The sequence below is a fragment of the Sparus aurata genome, chromosome 1 (genome assembly GCF_900880675.1).
Source record: "Sparus aurata chromosome 1, fSpaAur1.1, whole genome shotgun sequence".
Classification (NCBI taxonomy): domain Eukaryota; kingdom Metazoa; phylum Chordata; class Actinopteri; order Spariformes; family Sparidae; genus Sparus; species Sparus aurata.
In genome coordinates, this window is record NC_044187.1 from 19,271,148 (window position 1) to 19,285,329 (window position 14,182).

The following is a 14,182-nucleotide window of genomic DNA, read 5'->3' on the forward strand; positions in this document are numbered from 1 at the left end:
TACAGTTCAGCTGCACTGAAACTATACACCCCAATACATCTGGATATGGCTTCAAATTGGAGGGAATGACACTGATCATAGCAGCATTTTGGAGCCCCAGCAGCCATGAAGGGCTCCCTACTGTCCTCTGCTGTGGACTAGGGGGCCCTGTATAATTACAGGCCCCCCTATGTGGACAGGGCGGCACACACAGAGACAAACACTTCTTCACAAACACACACATCAAGAGTAAATATGAGCCTTCCACATGGATTCGCTTGTAAACAGTTAAATGCACAGGCAAAAACCGAGACGCAGACAGACTCAAAGACACAAACACACAGACAGAAAAAAACACACATCAAGGGGGGTAGGTAACAAGATCTAGGATGTGTCACAGCATGACAGTGACCTTTGGCATCTGACCTACTGGCCAACCCACCAAGTGTGCACTGTTGTACGTGTGTGTGCATGTGTCATAGTTATGTTTGAGGGTCTGGCTCCAGCAAGAATGAAGGGAGCAGCTGCAAACGCTCCACTGCTCTCACTGTTTCTTTTTCGCTTAACGCGTGTGCAACCACCAAAGTTTACCAGCTTCGGGACCAAGCGAGGCAGAGACAGCTCTTAAATTCATATGCCAAGTCGACATGTGCCAACAGTTTGATAGGCCTCCCATCCCTCCTTCCTGCCCATCCTTCTCAAGGTTTTCTCGCCATTCCAGTTACTTTGCTAATCCCACTTGACTTTTACCTCTTTTCGTTATCCCATTTTCTTGCCCATTTCCTCTCTGTCTCCTGGCCTCCGTTACATTCATCTTCCACCTCTCACGCCCCACCTCTCCCCCTTGTTCCTTTGTCTAGAAGAGAATTGCTGTCTTTTCTCATTAAAAGTGAAGATGGTCTGTAAACTCTCATAAAACCACCCGTTTCTCTCTACAACTCTGATTTACTACCACTCTTCCCCCCTCCTGGTCTTGTCTCCCCCTCTGTTCGTGAGAAACCCCATCTGTTACCAAAAAAGACTGACAACAAAGCAGAACCGTCACAGTCAGACGCCCGGGCCATCGAAAAAACAAAATGGATGGATTCTTGTCAACAAGGCAAGGCACGCAGAATAGAAAAGGCAACTGGGTGTTTTTCTAACTTTTGGATCAGGATGCAAGCGTGTAAGCCAGCTGTACAATAGCAGGCAATCTTCCCAGATCTTTCTTTGGCTTTATTTTCATTGGCTGCAGAGAAGGCCGGGTCCAGCTGCAAACTACTTCCACTACAAGGCTGGGGAGTTAGCAACACTGCTAACTTAAGACATATATAATCATAACTGACACTAACAGCTCTACACATTCCAACCACTATGTCATACGTTATGCTTTATACTATTACATTATCTGTGCCAATGCCCTTTTGAGTGGCTTAAAATTTTTTCAAAATTCTGATGCTACACTCCTGAGCAAACCAAAAAATTAAGCACATAAAGCTGAACCACACTCACTCCCTGTATTAATCACAATTGATTTTTAAGCTCTATACAGCTCTAAATGGCTTTGGACCAGCCTGCATTGCAGGCTTCCAGTTGTTTTATGTGCCTATTTGTCTCAGATCCCCAAGAGCAGGGTTGTTAGTTGATCGGAACCACAGTCATAAGAAAAGTGGCAATGCAGCATTTTTCAATTTCAAAAAACTGTCGTTAAAGTTCCAAAAAAATATATTAGAAAAGAAATTTTATTTAATTCATTTTCGTTTCTACTTTTTAAAAATATGTCTACAAAGTATTACTGTTTTTCTAAACCATTTTCATGTTTTTGTTTCTCTTTTCTGCTTTTAGTTACGCACTTTGAGCTACATTCGTCGTGAGGTTCTTATACAGGGTATGTTTATAATGGTTATTCTTAGTAATCTAATATCAAAAGTGAGCAGTAACCCAAATATTTTGCAGTTGCTAGCGAGTTCATGATGGATGAAAGAGGCTATAGTTGGTGGAATAACACCAAAAAACACACATCAATCAAGCCCGCCACAGAGCTAACAGACAGCCGTTGACTGGTCCAGTCTGATATATTTCCCCAAGCACACTGTGTGCGTGCGTACGTGTGTGTGTGTGTGTGTGTGTGTCCACTCTAGCAAGGAAGGAGCAGGGAAGAAAACAATGGCCATCCACAGAATCTGGTTCCAGAATAACAGCAGAAGGGAAGCAATGAGGCCCCGTGTGTGTGTGTGTGTGTGTGTGTGTGTGTGTGTGTGTGTGTGTGTGTGTGCGTGCGTGCGTGCATCCTTGTATTGTCAATAACGGGAAATAACAGAGAAAAAGTGACACTCTGACTGAGGTTGCAGCTTAAACAAACAATCTTGTGTACAGACAAACACACACAGACACTGCTCGCAGATAGAGAGCCCTGTGGCTTGAGCGTGCTCCCATGGCCATACATCGTCCTTGCAGCAGCCGTGTATAGTGAGTATGAAGGACAAACAGAAATAGCTTCACCATAACTCCTCTTGTATAGTCAGAGTTTAGAGTACACTCCGGCGCTTATAGAGTCTCCCTGTTTGTGTGTGTGAACGTCTCAATGTACTGTACGCATACAGCTAAAGGTATCATTTTCCACTGGTGCGGTTTCCATGGGTGAGAGAGCAGGAGGCGAAAATGACCACAAAAGAAAGGAAAACAGTGAGGAATTTCCAGGGTGTGCCAAAGAATCTCAGGCATGTCTCTTCTTTGGGTGGGTGGGTCAGGGCGACTGGGGGCAAAAAAAAAAAAACACAACTTCTAATTGGTCAACAAAGGAGCAGACAGAACACACAGTGCCCACACACACACACACCATGGTAATAAAGGTGAATGATGACCTTTTGTGAAGGCATGTGTGTACACGATGCATTCACTGACCCTTAGCAAACTAAGGTCCGCCACAATGGAGAGGGCAAATTAAATACAAACAAAGGTGAGAGTGAGTGGTCTTTATATATACACTACATACACTTAAATAAAAATGTGTCACCTGTGACAGAGAGCAGAGCACATATCTTGTTACTTATTTACCTGCGGCACTTCCTGACTGTGACACAGGACGTTAATAGCTCCGGCTAACGTAGCCGAAACTCTACTGGGGGTGACAGGAGATTCAAGGGTTTCACGCACATAGAAATCCTGTGACGTGGAATAGAAACATTTCAGAAACAGAAGCCAAGAGACGATTTCCTGGATTTGGGAAACTCGGGAGGGAATCTGCTCTAACCCCTCCCCCATTCCCAGGCCCCCCCACCTCCCGGCCCTCTTCCTCCCTACTTCACCCAGCCTCTCTTTCCTGTGGGTGAGGGGAGGTCGTGGGAGGGGAAAAAGTGTACACCGAGAACACACTGACAACTAGCAAAACACACAGGGAGAGGAGGGAAGTCCCATTTCAGCCCTTAAAGCCTGCTGCTTCTTTGGAACGCACATGGGCCAGTCGTGCAGCCAGCGCAACTTCGCCGTAATGAGACCGCAATTCTTTCCTGGATGTAATGTTGAAGGCAACAGGCAGTGCCAGGAGAAGAGACAGACAACAAGAAGAGCCACGTCTGTTTTTTTATTTATCGTACCCAAGTGGTCTAACTGTTTCTTATCAAAAATCTTTTTTATAAATACCCACAACCTCTGTCCAGTTACAGTATGGCCCCTACACACTAAACTCTTCTGACAGCCTGCAAGAATCTCATATATTTCTTTTCAAACAGAGAAATAAGAAGTGTCCTGCTAGTTATAAAATCGTAGCTCGCCACAGAGCGTCTCCTGCTGCATACGGTACTGCTAGCCAGGAGTCTGTCACACTGGACAAAACCTTTGGTAGGTCATGTTGGACATTGAAAACTTGACTGACAACACCTGGTGATGCCGTTATTCACTCTATACCATGGCCACACAACATGACTTTCAAATCACTATACTGTCCAAAACTACAAAGCTTTCTGTCTTATTATCGGTCTTGCAGATCTTGTGTTAGCGTACTACGTAACTGATCAGCGACAGGGGGTCACATATCACAAAACCATGCAGGCGAGACATGATGAAGTCCAAGTTGTTTGTGCGCTGATTTGCAGCGAATAAACAAAGAAGCAAAAGAAGTGCATATGGGTGAGACGATGGATTATAATTCACAGGCAGCAAAGATTATTTTTGCTGTGAAAACGTAGAACTGGTTGCTCGTATTGAGGTTTAGCCAAGATGACATGGTTGCAAATACTGTAATGCTTGTGTGTATGTACTCCGGTAGAGACTATGAGCTATTATGGTGCTTGCTACATACAAACAGATGCATGATAAGACTGGGTTCAGAGAGCTGATGCTGATGACAGCAGGGAAGAGACTGACTGTAGCTCCCGACCCCTCTGTAACCCAGATGTTCAGGCTGCGAGATATCCAGCAGGCGTTAGTGACACATCTGCAAGCTACTGGACTGTGTCTTTCAGCAGCTCACACATGGTGATCGTCGCACACTAGAGCTAGTGCCAACAAGAATCTGATACTGTCGCCCTTCTAGCTGACTGTCTGAAAATGATGCGATGCGATCACCTTGGTTGTTATCTGGAATAAGACTCAAGATTATCTTGTTCTTTTTTCTATCTTCTCACTGTTTCAAGGGTGTGATCAGCATTTTAAGAGGAATAAACAAATTGTTATTCACATTTTTGTTTATGGGTACTGTTATGATTTTACAATTAGTACCACATTTTTTTCTCTCATCAGCAAAGACAACTATCTAACACAATTCATAGTGATTCTTATTTTTATTCTTATGAGAGCTTTTAGAGCTTCTGCCTCTCTTCTGCTTGATTGCATGCGCTACAGTTCTCTTTCGTCTTTTACAGAAGCGATGAAGGCCAGCCGTGTATATTAAAAACCCTTCCCCCTTTCTCAGTGGAAACACACAGACAGGCAGACACGCGAGCACATGCACAAAAAGCCTGCCGGATCCAAGGCGAGGGGCAGGAGCAGTGAGACTGGGTATCCTATATATAGCTGAGATGTGACAGGACATCCGAGAGGACAGGGAAGTCTAGACACAAACGACACAGCTCTTACTCAGGCTGTGTCTGTGTGAGAGTTCAACATGTCCTTGTTATCTTACATTTCATTAGGAAGCCTGTGGCAGGCTGCACCACGATAATGTCCCAAGATTGTAGTGATAGCACAGCCTCATAGGCTGGTCTGATTATGACTTATTACTTAAAACAACTCTGTCAAAAAGGGTAAGATGGTAAGAAGAAGAGACAGAAAATGAGAGGGTAGGGGGAGAAGGGTGCCGGCGTAAGAACAAGAGATGTCAGGAGAGAAAACCGATCAGAGAGAGAGAGTGATTCATCAGAAAAGGAATGTCCCATCTCTGCCAAAGGAACCACAGACACCACTGCAATGATTGCTCCCCTCTCCAGTGCTTTAAATCAACCCCTCCCTCGCTCTTGTCCACTCTTACTCTCACACAATGGCCGTCTCTTTCTCCTTCTTTCTACCACTGGAAGTTGTCGTTGTTGTTTCACAACATTAACAGAGCTTTCTTCTCCGACAGCCACTGGTTTTGGTCAGGGATGATACAGCTAGCTAACCACGGCTGGTGGACCAGCACTGCACCAACACTGTTTGGAGCAAACACTCACAGGGCCAAGAAGACTGACTCTCCACTTGGTTTGCCAAGTCAGCGCAAAGCCAAGAGGCAAATTCCAGTACTTGTGTGGTTTATCAATGTTACACTGTTTAATTACACAAAACCCTAATAAAACGTTTTAATGCTATTACAGTTTTGTGAATCACAATATAAGAATTAGAGCAAGGTTGCATCACATCCTTACCACACAAGTTAACTTTTTATTAAACCCACCACAGGATATGATGTAAATGTGACGAACTTTTCTGGTCAGGAACCCAAATCACCACAGTGGCTGTGATCATGATTCAACATTCCTATCAGCTGTCATCCTGTGCATTCATCACAGAGGAATGAGTTTCATACAATTCCCAGACTCTGGCCCCTGAGGGTTGATTGTTACAACAGAAGGGGAAGAAGGGAAGTTCTTCTTAGCCTGTAAAAGCTTTAGTGAGCAGACTAAGCTTTGCTGCAGTGTTTTATAGAGCCACATCACCAGGAAAAAAGAAGCGCACTAACACGGACAAATAAGTACACTGTGAAATGAGACATCAACCATTCACGAAATGAAGAAGCGGTATTACAGTATATCACACAGAAAATGCTTAGGCTGTCATCTTTTAACTAAACTGATCACAAGATGATATGCATCAGGTAGTTTACTTCTGGTTAGTTTTACAATGGCAGGAAAAGTTCCTTCATTGTTAGAACATCAAGGCGTAGAGCCCACATCCTCATATTGCTTGTTCTACAGTCTAAAATCCAAAGATATTCGGTTTGCAATGATGTAAAAGACGAAAAAGCAACAATTCATCACAATGAAAGAGCATGAACTTGTGAAGGCCCAACTGTCCCCTTTATCAGCATCAAATTCTACCCACTCATAGATACCAGCCATCTAAATATGTCTCATTATTTTCATCAAGATCATTTCATTAGCATAAACAAAAATGTTGAAAAAGCTTAATCTTTCAATGTTAAAGAAACGTATTCCTGTATGCATCTTTTCACCCGTATCTGCACCCAAAGTTAATCCTCCATCCAAGTTGTGTGGAAATCAGTTCAGTAGTTTTTGATTAAACCTGCAGACAAACAAACCAACCAACCAGTCAATAAACTGACACGGGTAAAAACATACAGCAACCTACCTGGTGGAGGTAAAAATGCATTTATTTATTTATTGTATACTGATTTTATTAACTTCAGTGTAGAAATGCATATAGTCTGAGCCTTTCAAACACATACATAACAGCATGTAACCTATACACGTGCTGCTGTTCAGATGTAAAACAGCCATAAAGAAGCAGAAAGGCTGATGTGGCAGAAAGCAGAATAGCTCTTTAACTGAAATGTATGCAGTAAAGCAAGCTGCAATCTGCATTAGTGCCAGTGTATTGATAATGTATTGCAAGAAACCACAGTGCAATGTATCACTACATCAGTTATTTGTCCCAGCTCAACTAGACTGTAGAGCAAGCAAAAAATATTTCGTTTTTGAAGTATGTCTCAAGTTAAAAATGGGCTGAAAAGGACTGAACTACACTTTTGATGTCAGACGCATATCATGACAGGCGTTAAATACTGTAGATCTTATTTGCCAATGATAACAACTTTTGACTGATCTCACCAATGAACAGCAAGTTGCCTCGATGTCACAATCACAGAAATTTTAGAAGATGCAAATGAAAACCAACTGAAGAAGTTTAAGAGCTTTAGGCCTGAAAAGCAACACCAAAAGTAGCACAACAACCCAAACATGAAGAGAGAATCCAAAGATAACTGCAAGAACAATTACACACACCCAGTTTATTATGTTCAGGTGCTAATTATTGTCATTTGTTAGTGGAACATGCACAAAAATTACATCGACCAGTTGCTAATCCATGGAGGCATAACGGTAACGGCATGCGAGATATTTCAAATACCATACTGCATGCTTTCTAATTATCAGTGTGCTGCAAATATTTCACTTGGCATGCACTACTACCCATGGCTTCTTGCTCCTACATGCATTGAGTTTCCTGCTTAGACATCTGTCTATTCACTCAAGGGTTTCCTGATAAATGCAGCAAGGATGGAAAAAATACGAGAAGTCAAGTACAGACTATCGCGCCCGAATCAATCCTTGTTTTGCAGAAAACCTTAAACACGCTGTAGATGGCCACTTAAACAGGCACCTGAGGCTTTGGCCTTTACAGCCTCTCTCATCGCGTTCAAAGTGTATGACGACGTGTGTGTGTGTGTTTGAAAGTCAGAGAGTAAGAGAGGAAGGTCAGGAGGAGGGAGAGGCAGAAAACCCTTATGCAGCTGAACTGGGAGTGATGAGGGGTGTTCGTGTGAAAGTGCAACGATGTGGAAAAGACAACATCAGAAACAGAAACATATAAACAAAAGAGTGAGAAATACATGTGTGTGTGCGCGTGTAAATCTGTGCCTGCGCGTGGTGTTCCCTTTAAAAGTGGAAAACTTGTCCTTCCTCGCCTGCCTCCACAGGTAATTTGTAGGCAGAATAACATGCATACTGACGATCCAATCACAAGGCACTTGACAGCAAGAAGACAGCCGATCAGTGAGGGCTGCCGGGAGCTGACACAAAACACTGCAGCACTCACACAACACACACACACAGAAAGAAAACAAAGAAGGATCAAGCATGTGGCTGGAAAACTGTCAAAAGGGAGAGGAAGAGTGAGACGGACAGATAGACAGAGAGACAGACGGATAGAGAGAAAGGGGGCCCTATCATTCAGTTTCAGACCCTACAGGATGAACAGGGCCTCTGTGCTCCTTCTCTGTTCAAACACACCTCACGGCTGTCTGCTCCCTGCAACAACAATGCACAGATACACGCACACACACACTGAAGCCTGCCTGACAGTGGGCACAATAACCCTATTGAGAGGCATCGATAGGGGGCTGAAAGAGAAAGTGGAGAGAATGAGATCGAGAAAAAGATTGACAACACACACATGCAGCCTCCTCGACCACCGCGTCGCGCATAAATACACACAAACAAGTTGCAGGCTGCTTATCCCGCCAACTTGACAGCCTGGGATGAATCTACTCTCTCTGCTGTCCTTAATTCATCATTCATCTGTCCAATCTGGTCAACACACACGCACACACACATACACACACACACATACAGACACACCACACCACCCCAGTTTGGTCAAGGGCAGCCCAGTGGTATTGTTTCACAGGGGAAGCAGGGTGGCGATAACAGATCTCTGTACTCTTTTATCTGATTGCTCACACACACCCACGCAGAGACACACAGTCATACACAAGCATGTGTGCACATGCACACTTTCACCATCCCGTCTCATCAGCTGTTGTGTGTGACCTCGACCACACACAGACTAACAGGTTGGTGCTGCAAGGCAAGAAAGTCCCAACACCACACACGTACACATTTATAGCGTAGCCAACATAATTGCATCCAATCTGCAGAGCACTTTAGGGCTAGCTAAGATATTGTGAGGTATTTTTGGGTATCTGTCATGGTCACAGCTTCACAAGGTGACAGCTTACGTGACTGAATAGCTATTTTTATCCCTGTAGATGTGCGCTGTGTACTCTGGCTGCACCATATTGCAGTATTAACTGCAATATTTTGGTTTTCGGTGATATATATTGCAATATAAAAAACTTTATTTGGAAAGACACATTCATTCAAGAATGACTGAGATGATTTTGTAGGGGACTGCATTTTATTTGAGTGCACTCAATCAACCAAAGCAGGTGCTGCTTTGTTGAATAAATTAATGAAGAATGATTGTGGTTCTCTAAGCATGCAGAACCTGCATGTAACTCACAAGCAAAACAAATCTGATACATCCAAGACCTATAAAACCAAAACTGTGTTGAGTCTGTGGTGAGTTTTATTAGGTTTATGTCGAGATCAGTGAAGCGTGTTTGATGTTGTGTTAAGCCCGTCTTAGTTCCATAAAAGACAGAGACTTAAAATCAGAGGGTGAACAGTTTTAGTTTTTTGTTTAGTGAAGGAAAATAGAAGCAATAATTTCTTGACATTTTGTAAGCTGATTTTTGTTAATGTATCGCAGTAAGAGATGGCAGATACATGGAGTTGTCTACAGTGGTATTATGAGACAGGACAGGTTTGGGCTAGCTGGATAGCCTACCAACGTCAGTTGACGTCACTGCAACCCAGTATATAGACATCTATGACATAACGTCAGCACCGTTGTTTCTTATGCTCTGTTGATAATATCTGTTCATTTTCTGTAGGTTTTGAAAAAACTCTGTCCATATCTTACAAATTACATCTTTAAATCGGACTATGTTATTTGATATAAATAGTGACTTCTCTAGAAGTTAGTCCTGGTAAATGACAACTGTACCGCTTTGCTTTTGAAAGAAACTGCAAAAAAGTGACATGTATGAGTTAATTTGTCTTTCTTGACATTGCAGGACCTCAGTGTGACTAGTGTGCATGTGCACATTGTGATGTCAAAGCTAAAACTATATACTGTGCAGAGTATGGTTAAATGCATGTGTGTCTTCTTTATTTTGTGTCTCATTGAGGTGACAGAAGCTACCTCTGCAGAAGAGGAGCCATCTTGAAAACTGAAGCACTTTCATCACACCAAAGCTAAACAAATACGCACACATAAGCACACCGGAGCAGTCTGCAGTGCTTGGCCAAAAACTCAGCCCATAAATGTCCAAGTCACTTTTTCCATACTCAGCAACTCCTGATGTTGTATAGAAATGCTACAGAGGGAGGGAGAGTAGAGGGAAAGAGTAATGAAGTGAGAAAGGGGGAGAGGGGCAGAATATAAACCAACTTAACAGCTCAAGAGCCCTAAGCAATTAGCAATGACATCATGTACCTACACACACACAAGCGCACAGACTGCAGACCAGGGCCAGGTCAGGATGAAGAGCAAGCCAGCAGGGTAAGGAGGCTGGAAGGATAGAGAGGGAGGGAGGCAAAGCAGGCAGGCAGTGACAGAGAAGGAGCGAGGATGACAGTGCACCATTTCGACTCTGGTGGTACAGCCAGTGACACATTCATTCTTGTGGATTGAGCTAATCAAGTCAAACCAATGCCGCAGCGTAAATGTCATAAATCACCACAACCGCTGCCGAAAATAGTGATTGCTGGCTGTTTACCATCAAAGTGTTTACGCTCAGTAGGAAAATAGAAGGTTTTCACATTCAAAACATGGCATTAACACAGGTTTCGTTCATTTTGCTTGTTGGAGAACTATGCCTTCTGACACGTATGAGTTGCATAGGCGTCAATGCAAATGTGATGCAAAAGAAATGCATGAGAGACATACACCGTAAGGGAAACGTCAGGGAGAAAAACCTCAGTGGGGTGCTCCAAACACAGCAGACAGGTCCTCTGGTAATTCATGTTATTGTCAACAACTAGTGCTCCCTCCTCCTCCACAAAAACACACATGATATACTGCAGGAACTGTTTCACATGCTCTTACTACACATCCTTGTGAAAGCCAACCAGCAAGTGAATTTAACATGATCAGCACATCTCTGAACCCTATCTCTGCCCTCTCTATCTTCAAGAAAATATAATAGGACTATTATCCGCATCGTTCTCTAGATTCCTTAAATCAGGCCACATAAACAAGCCATTAAGTGGCTCCATGTTTTTATAAAACAAACAGGCATATTATCTCAAGGGCCTGGCAGAAACTTCCAGAACAAGGCTGGCAACGATTATCTCTGCGTGTCCAGCCAGCACCATGCACCTATACAAGCTGCAGCCTCATCCCCGGGGGTCTGCATGGCCTATAGCAGCAGACTATTACATGTTATGTGCGCAAGTCAGGAGAATAGCCTCCTTTATGCTTGTTTGTTTCACAATTAACTTCTTTATCACTTCAACTGCAGCTCAGCAGCATAGAGACATACACGGGACAAGACACATACAGGCATGAGTCACTGTTTTGACAGGCGATTAATGATTTTAGTAAATTTTCTAGCAAAAATGTTGAACATTTGCTGGTTCCAGATTCTTAAATGGAAGGAATTGCTGCTTTTAGTTATCATTATTGATAGTTAAGAGTCTTTGGGTCGGTTTAACAAAAGAAGCACTTGGGAAAGTGTGACAAGCCTTTTTCACAATCTTTTGACATTTTAGAAATTAAACAAGGTCAGTTAATCATAAAGACAATCAGCACTGATAATGAAAATAGCCCAATGGAAACTGAAGAACAACATAAACTGACCTGTCAGGCTTCTACTGCTGAAACAATTAGCTGACCAATTAGTCAACTGACAGAAAATCAAAAGTCAACAGTACTTATGATAGATTGATTGTTTTGAAGGAAATGGTGCAGCAAAACCGCCCAACAATTGCTGGTGCTAGCTATGAGATGTGATACTTTTCACTGTTTTATATGACAGAAAATGTACATATCTTTGGATATTGATCTATTAGACAAAAGTACCGGTTTTACTGTGAAGACAAGGGTATGGTGCTGTTGGGTCTTTCTGGTGATCACATACAGGTGCTCTTTGGTAACTTCAGGTGTACTCCACTTATTCCATCTTGTGAAGGGCTCATTGCATGGGTGAATTGTGATTTTGGATCAAAACAACATAAAAACGGTAGATCTCCTTCAAAAACAATCCAAGGCACAGTGTAGGATTTGTGCAACATTTAAAGGCCTTTATTTTACTTGGTAACATCTATTAAAACTACGAACACCTTGCGAAGGACATCGGATATTATATTGTTATATTTCACCCATGCAGTGAACCATTCACGAGATGGAATAAACAGGTTTCAGATATTCTGACTTCATATTCATTAAAACAGGTTGGCCTGTAAACACTACTCAAAACTAGCTTGGGATATTTTAGTGTTTTACGTGATTGTTTACTTAGTTCTGTGACATTCTGTTTTGTGAATGCGACACATTTGACTTGTATTGCACCCATATCTAACGCAATCTGAGTAAGTTAGTGTAAATGGATGATGGAAGAAAGACGTACTAGCTGCATCCAGACTGGTTTCTCCGACTTACCAAGTTTGAATAAGTGAGCAGAACTAACCTACAGGAGTGTAGGATCAATCTCAGTTCATATTTCAGAGATTATGACACGCATTACCATCTTAAACCACAGTAATAAATGCGTAGATAACTAGCTACTAGCCTGTGGAGGTGTTAAGTGAAACGCTTTGCTTTAACGTTACATCTAGTTAGTTAGCTGGTTAACTTCTCATGAATGGCCGACCGCTTGTCAGTTTACTGACAACATACCTGCTCATGGGCCCTCTACGAGTAGACAGCACGGGTTCAGGAGTCGTGTGAGGATACAGACATGTTACTTTACACCTCTGTTGTCTCCACACTGGAGCGTTTTGTCCCCGGTAAACGGCTAACGGGGCGGCGGAGCTAACGTTAGAGGCGGAGCGGGGCTCAACGGCTGGCTGCTCGCGACACCGCTGCGTGAGGGCTCGTGTTCATCAACACTCAGGAGAGGGCTCGTTCAGCCATCACGGCACAGCTCAATCCACCACAACACACTCAAAAGGAGCACACACTGGGTCCTGTAAATAAATGCCCCCACCACCACCCATCCGCCGCCGCAGACTCCCAGTCTCCCCTTCTCTCCCTCACCCCTGCTCCACCTTCCCCCGACTTGTTTGCAACACAGCGGGGCCCTCGGATGCCAAAGCACCGCGTCGCCCCTGAAGAACATGGAAAGTTACTCACGTCTCCGCTCAGACCGACACCGAGGAGAGCCGACTCCCTCCTGCTGCGCTCAAGCGACACAAATAATGCTCAGCTCACAACATCACTCACCTCCTCTGTCTCCAGTGCTGTGTGTGTGTGCTCGTCCTCCTCCTCGCTGTGCTGCGCTCCTGTCTTTATTTTTTTTTTCCCTCTCCTCCCCTCCTGGTTTCTTGTTTCTCCTCCCCTCCCAGATGCCGCTGGTCTCCGACAGGGGGAATCGGGGGACGCTGCTCCGGAAGCAAACGCTCCTCTCTGCCTGCTCCTCTTTTTTTTCCCCCCCTTTAACACTCCCTCCTCTCCTCTGTGTAATGTCACGACTTTATCCTGCCTCTGGCTACAGCTAATCAAAGAAAAGGTGGTTATAATGGAGGACGTTTGTGAACGTAAATGAGTGTTCTGGGATTTGTATTATTATTACCTCATTAATATTGTTGAGTTTGAATTTCTTCTCCAAACTACATAGTGCCCCTTTATGTAAAAAATTTGAGGTATTTGGACTTCCACAAATTCCAAATAATCGTAGTATGAATGTTGTTACACAGGAGGGTAGTGTAGTAATTGTGTAATTAATGATTAGCTGTCATTAGATGACTTTTGTAGCCTATCAAGGTGACAATGTTGCATTTTGTAGCTTTATCTTTTTAAGAAAATATGGTTTGAGATACCTAACTAATTTTTTTCTTTAAAAATCTAAGTGGTCAGGTGGCTTTAGTTGTGGTGCCCTGATGAAAATCTGACGGTCAAAACATGTTGGCTCTTTTAAATGATTTAGCCACAATAATAAAGCCTTTTTCATGTTTCCTGCCTCATTTCTTTATATTTTCATTTTTGGAACACCTGGATTGCCTTTGGA

General features: G+C 43.2%; 1 protein-coding gene across 7 annotated transcripts in view; it reads right to left on the reverse strand.

Annotated features, from left to right (window-relative positions):
- Window positions 1-13,619, reverse strand: part of apbb2b (amyloid beta (A4) precursor protein-binding, family B, member 2b) — a 49,461-nt gene extending 35,842 nt beyond the window's left edge. For 2 of the 7 annotated variants that reach the window (XM_030416346.1, XM_030416292.1), the window contains exon 1: window positions 13,399-13,618. The gene's annotated coding sequence lies outside the window, so the exon portion shown is untranslated. Of the gene's footprint in view, window positions 1-12,852; window positions 13,143-13,308 lie in introns of those variants that run through there. The other 5 variants (XM_030416328.1, XM_030416337.1, XM_030416318.1 and 2 more) reach the window with 5 other exon arrangements.
- Window positions 13,620-14,182: the final 563 nt, after the last annotated feature.